The sequence below is a fragment of the Chinchilla lanigera genome, unplaced genomic scaffold (genome assembly GCF_000276665.1).
Source record: "Chinchilla lanigera isolate Chin_1 unplaced genomic scaffold, ChiLan1.0 scaffold00050, whole genome shotgun sequence".
NCBI classification, from domain to species: Eukaryota; Metazoa; Chordata; class Mammalia; order Rodentia; family Chinchillidae; genus Chinchilla; species Chinchilla lanigera.
This window is the reverse complement of record NW_004955451.1, coordinates 1,854,694-1,861,545: the sequence shown is the minus strand read 5'-3', so window position 1 is coordinate 1,861,545 and position 6,852 is coordinate 1,854,694.

Genomic DNA, 6,852 nt, shown 5'->3' with positions numbered 1-6,852 from the left:
AGAGAGGGTCTCACTTTGTAGCTTAGGCTGTCGTTGCTCCCACTACATAGCCCGGGCACGATAATCGTCCTCCCTCATTACAGGTGGGAACCACCACGCCCAGCTTCTGGAGAGGATTTAAATGATCCTGAGAGTGTAGAGAAGTTGCAGGATTGAACACAATGATTACTAGGAAATAAGACATCCTTCCTGGAGGAGTATAGTAATTTGCTAAACATGACTTCTGTAATGGCAGCTTGGGTAGATCTGTCTTGTTGTCAGCAAGAGGTATGGAAACATGCTCACTCTTTCATTACCCGTTTTCAATTATAGGCATGGCCCTCTGTCTGTGTGGTTGGTGGGCAGTGGACCAGGGTGCTCTTGAGGAGTGGCGTCCTCTTGGGCCCATAGGTGGAGAAAATTGCTTCTGGGCGCACACAAGACAGGGGTAACAAAAAGCTTGTGGAGGGAATTTATAAGAGTCTTAGCAGAATGCACGCAGTCCCACGCACTCCTGATCGTATGGGGTGTTGGGTCAGGCACAGCCAGACATTTTAGGTGGATTCACACGTAAACTTTGAGACCACATTCCAGGAAAGGAATCTGACCCCAAGCTGCTCTACGTGTGACAGGGAATCAAGAGGGAGCGTAGAACACCAGAGTTACTCAGTTGGAGCACGGACCATGAATACAAGAAAAATACTTGCTATGCATGGTGGTACACTCCTGTAATACCAGCAGGTAGGAGGCTGAGGCAGGAGGATTGTCACCAGTTTGAGGCCACCCTGGGCCACATTGTGAGACCCTGTCTCAAAAAAGCAAGCGTGGGGGGAAGAGGGACACTCTATGGGGATAGAGGTCTCAAAGAGCTTACATGTCAGTACTATTATCTGCTAGTGGTATGTAGCCCTTCCTGCTGAGTTACCTCTGTACTGAGTATCTAGGGGTAGAGGGAGCTGCCTTAACAATCCACCAAGTAATGGATGTGTCTGTCCTCATTTCTAAAGGGGAGCTGTTTTGTTTTGTTTTGTTTTGTGCTGGGGATTAAACCCAGGACCTCACACACATGAGGCATGTGCTCTACCAGGAGCTGCACCCCCATCCTTAATGGGGAATTTAAATTGAAGGCAGTGGTTGGAAGGGAGTGAGCCATTTATGGAGGCAGATACCATCAAGAATTGGTGGGCAATGATTGGTATTGGGTTGGAAAATAAAATGTGCCACTTTCTGACTCTAAGAAAGAGTAACCTCGGATAAAATCCATTCATGGAAAGTTCGGTTACCAGTTCCTTCATTCTTCGGGAGCCAGGGATCCCAAGGATGATTCTTGAACCAGGCACGGTTTCCTAAGTGTGGTCCAAGGCACATGAGTCACATGGAACTGCCTCAGAACACTTCTGCAATATCCCATTGGCCAGATTTTAGTTATTGGGCACACCCAACTTCCAGAAGGCTGAGAAAGGAGTTCTTTTTTCTGAGTAGGCAATGTACTCAGCTTTAAAGTATTACTTTGTAATCCCAGCTACTTGGCAGAAGGATCATAAGTTTGAGGCCAGCCTGGGCAATTGAGTAAGACACTGTCTCAAAATAAAAATAAACTGGGCATGGTGGTAGATAGCTGTAATCTTAGTATTCTGGGAGGCTGAAGCAGGAGGATCATGTGTTTGAGCCCAATTTGGGCAACTTACCAGTTTAGCAAGACTGTGTCTCAAAATAAAAAATAAAAAAGGGCTGGGGACATAGCTCAGTGTGAAGGCACTAGGTTTAATCCCTAGTACCATAAAAATATACAAACAAACAAATAAATATACAAATAAAATAAGAGGTCTGAGGATGTAGTTCAGTACCCCCTGGGTTCAATCACCAGTAGCGCGCGTGCGCACGCGTGTGCGCGCACACACACACACACACACATACACACACCAAACACAAAAAAATTCTATCACTATAGAAGCCCAAACGAAGTGTAGTATATGTCTATAATTGCAGCACTCTGGAAGGCTGAGGCAGGAGGACCTCAAGTTCAAACCCAGCCTGAGCAACTTAGATTTAATAAGACTCTATCCATGGGGCTGGGGATCTAGCTTAGCAGCACAAGTGCAAGGTCCTGAGTTTGATTTCTGGCACAAAAACAAAAAAACCCTGTCTAAAGTAAATTTTTAAAGGGCTAGAATGTGGCTCAGTGCTAAAGCCTTGGGTTCAATCCCCAGTACAAAGAAGAAAAAAAGGAGGAAGAGGAAGAAGAAGAGGAGGAGAAAGAAGATGCGGAGGGGGAAAAGAAAAGGGGAGGGTGACAACCAGCAATCTATGCTTAAGCTTTTTTTGTTTGTTTGTTTGTTTTTCCAGTACAGGGAATCAAACTCACAACCTTGCTCTTGCAAGGCAAGCGCTGTGCTGCTGAGCTAAATCCCCAGCCCCTATGCCTAACCTTTTAGGATAGTATGAGTGAAAGAGGAGCTTTATTACGGAACCAGAGGGCAGGAAGCCTAGCCAAGTCTAAACTGGTAAGTTGACCAAGTTGGGCTCAAGCATGTGGTCCTCCTGCTTCAGCCTTCCAGAATACTAAGATTACAGCTATCTACCACCATGCCCAGTGATTGTGGTTTTCTCAGGAACCAAGGAAGATGTTCTTTTTATGCTTCTAGGACCATAGAGGGTCTCAATTACGTCTCTCTGCACAGACCAGACTCTGGCTTGTTCATCAGAACACACTGACCCAGCAAATATTTAGCGAACACTTACAGCAGGTTCATACTGTTCCAGGCACTGGGCATAGAGAGGGGATCAAACAAACAAACAAAAACCAAATATCCAGGGGCTGGGGATTTAGCTCGGCACAGCTCCTGCCCGGTGAGCACAAGGTCATGAGTTTGATCCCCGGTACCGGAAAAATACCAACAAAACAAAACAAAACCAAAACATATATCCAAGACCCTCACGTCTACATATCCTTTCAATTTCAAGGACTCATCCTGTTTGGATTTTCTGTTTCTATTTCTCAACTTAATTCAAATTCAACTGGAAAAGGCAGAGATATTTTTCTTTATTTCTGAAACAGAATCTCCACTACGTAGTCCAGGCCAACCCCGAATTCACTATCCTATCATTTTGCCTCAGTCTTCTGAGTGCTGGGAGAGAAAGCAGAAGCCTTAAAAAAACTGTATGTCAAGTTTCAAGGTAAAGGGCTGGGGCTGTAGCTCAGTGATAGATCGTTTGCCTCGCATGTGCGAGACCCTGGGTCAGCATCGCCAAGTTCCAAGCTGGAGCTGCCCTGCCTCCTGACCTAGGACTCTATCAGCAGCAGAAGGCAAATGGAGCTTCAGGTACAGTGAGAGGTTTCTTTGTGTGTGACCGTGTGTGTGTGTGTGTGTGTGTGTGTGTGTGTGTGGCGGGGGCGGGATGGGACAGTACTGGAGATTAACCCCAGGGCCTTTTCACCAAACTGAAATGATATCCTCATCCCTTTTTAATTTTTTGTTTTGAGACAGGGATCTTGTTAAATTGCCCAAGCAGGATTCAAGCTTGCAATCCTCTTACTTCTGCCTCCCAGAGTACTGGGATTCCAGAGGTGCAGCAGCCAGCAAGAGAGATATTTTGAAGATTCCTTGTTGAGGTCTGGGAGCTGGGCATCACTGTGATAGTGGTGACATATATGTCAACCATGGAGAAAGAAAGAGTACAAATTATTATCCACTGGGACAAATGAAATAGAAAATGAACACTGCAAACAAGATGTCAGTCTGAAGAGAACAGACTGGGAGACCAACAGTAGGTGGAAGGAAACGAGATGTACAAGCAAGTCTGGAAGATGGATTAGGACTAAATCCAGAGGACGGGCAGTCATCTGTCTGGACTGGTTCATGCAGTAATTCTGTGACGTTATCAGAACCCACCTCTTCATCCAGACCTACTCTAGCAATCAACACGACATGTTTCCCCATGCGGAGGGAAAGAAAGAATAGCTTCTGCTAGGTCTTTCTCAAGTGAAGAAGAGCATTCTTAGAAGTTTTCAGTAAGCCTGTCCTGGTGCCTGGCAGGACTGGGTTACAGTGTGCTTTTTCTTGTGTGGTGCGTGCGTGCGTGTGTGTGCGTGTGTGTGTGTGTGTGTGTGTGTGTGTGGTGCCAGGAACCGAATCCAGGGTCTCAGACCTTCTAGGTAAACACTAACACTGAGCTATATCCCCAGCCCACAGCAGATTACTTTCAGACCAGTAGTTTTCAACTATGGGCAATTTCCCCTGCAAAGAGACATTTGGTAATGTCTGGACTGGTTTTTTGTTGCCACAACTGGAAGGGAGGGAGTGTTTGTAGTACCTAGTGGGTAGAAGCCCAAGATGCTACTACACATCTGTGGTGGATTGACACCTGGTGGTCAGCTTTTAACCCTCGGCATGGTGCTGCTATGGGAGGCCCACCCCAGGATTGTTGCCGACAGCATGAAAGGAGAACTGGAGGGGAAGATGGTGCTGTTGATTCTCCTGGAGGAGCTTGTCATGCTGGCTTTCCTAATATGAACTCAGCTGTTCTCACTGTTAGAGGTGCTCAGGACCTCATTGTCACTGAGAATGGCTGAAGTTCACTTTGGGGGAGCTCTGGTCCTTACCTTGAGCATCGCTCAGCCTGCTGGTCCAAATCCTTCACCCCACTGGTACAGACTTTGTAGCTTCCACCACTGACCTTTGGGCCTTCCCAGCGCAGATCCTTGGTACAGACTTGCATGAGACATTGTTGTGGGCTTGAGGCTTCCAGCTGGACTCATGGAGGACATTGCCATGGGCCCTAGATCTTCAGCAGGACTCATGCAGGATATTGCCAGGGAATCCAGGCCCTCAGCTAGATTATTTGGATCTCTAGTGTGTGGACAGATCTCCCACACTCTTGCATTTGACTCTTGGGGTGAATATTACAAAATAATCCTACAAATTATGTATTCTGTATTAACTCCATTCCCTTGCAGACACTAACTACAGCAACGTCCTAGAACGGATAGGACAGCCTTCCCAATGAATGTGGGGCGTTCTGTTCAGACAAGCAGGTCCACTCCCCTGGAGCACACAGCATAAGTGGGACATGTGGATATCAGAGGACGATGCTCATGTGTGGCCAGAGAGGTGGAAAGAGACAGAGATGTTTTTCCCCTTCAAAAACCAAAGAATTTTAAGAAGCGATCGTGGTCAATAGGGCCAATGGTATTGAGGGGTTGAGTAGGTTTATCGCTGAAAATCATCCATTGGATTTATCCACAAACGGCTTACTGATTACCTTTGCTCAGGAAGTTCCAACAAGACAGAAGGACAAGTTAGGCTGACAGGACTGAGGAGTGAGTGAGGAGGTGACAGAGACTCTGACTGTAGTAAACTCAGTCACTCAAGAAGGAGGGAGAGAAGTAGCTAAAGAATGAACAAAATAATTTTTTAGTGTGAAAGAGACGCAATCATTTTTTAAATAGTGACGGGAAAAATCCAGAGGAGAGGAAACAGTAAGAGTGGGAAAATCGGGCATGGTGGCGCGTGCCTGTAATCCCAGCACTATGGGAGCCTGAGGCGGGAGGAGCAAGCCTAAATGGGCAAATTAGGGATTTAGTGAGACCTGTCTCAAAATAAAACAGGGCCAGGGATGTAGTCCAGGGCAAAGGTCTTGGGTTTGAGCCTCAGCAAGAGAAAAAAAAAAAGTGAGTGTTAGGGGTGCTGAGACGGGCTCCTGAGAAGAGCCCACCATCCAGAGCTGGGCTTCCATGGTTTCATCATGAGAAATCCTCTGAGGACCTTGCAATCCCCGCGGGAGCCTGTTGAACCAACTCATTAGGTCTGGTTTCTGGGAGCGGCGCCGGTGCTGTCACTATCGGAACAGGCCCCAGTCTGCACAGAAGAGACCCGTTGCCAGTGACTTCCATGGCTCCCAAACCCCAGTGTGCATCAGAGTTGCCATGAGCTTGGTAAAGCAGCCTGCTGGGCCCCACACGGACAGCTTTTGATCCTCTAAGTCTGAGCTGGGGCTTGAGAATGTTCATTTCTTTTATTTTTCTTGGTCTTTTTGAGACAGGGTCTCGCTATGTAGTTCAAGCTGGTCTTGAGCTCACTTTGTAGCCCAGGCTGGTCTCGAACTCACAACGATCCTCCTGCCTCAGCCTCCCAAGTGCTGGGATTACAGGTGTGCGTCACCACACCCCACTAAGAATGTTCATTTCTAACAATCTCCAGCTAGCAGTGGATGCTGCGAGTCCGGGGATCACGCTGAGAACCAGTGACTTTGAGTCTAGTTGGAGAAAACCACCTTAGAAGAGAACTCCATTCCTGTGAAGGAAGAGCAAGGACCAACAGGGTTGTAGAGAAGCCCGTGGATTTAGCCAGGAGGAAGGATGAGGAACGTTCTGCCTATTGGTCTGCATTTCCTCTGTGAAGTAGGGGGAAATCATCACGATGAGCAAGTGTGGGGGTGCTGGGTGGGGAAAGTAGAAGCATCCAGTGAAAGCTTGCTGCCCTTTAATTAGCTCTCTCATAACACCAACAGAAAGTCAACTTTTTTTTTTTTTTTTTTTTTTTGGAGTGTATTTTTTTTTTTGGTTTTTCTCCGGTACCGGGAACCGAACTCACGACCTTGCGCTTGCCAGTTTTTTTTTTTTTTTTTTTTGAGACAGGGTCTTGATATGGAGTCCAGGCTGGCCTTGAACTCACTATGTAGCCCAGGCTGGCTGTGAACTTACAGTGATCCTCTTGCCTCAGCCCCTTGAGTGCTGGGATTATGGGGATGTGCCACCACACCTGGCTTGATTTGTTATGTATTAAAAGAATGTCCTGCAATTAATCAAACAGATCAGTTTGCCAGACAGTTGTGTGGCATAGTGGAAAAACCACAGAGATTTTCCTTTGAAGG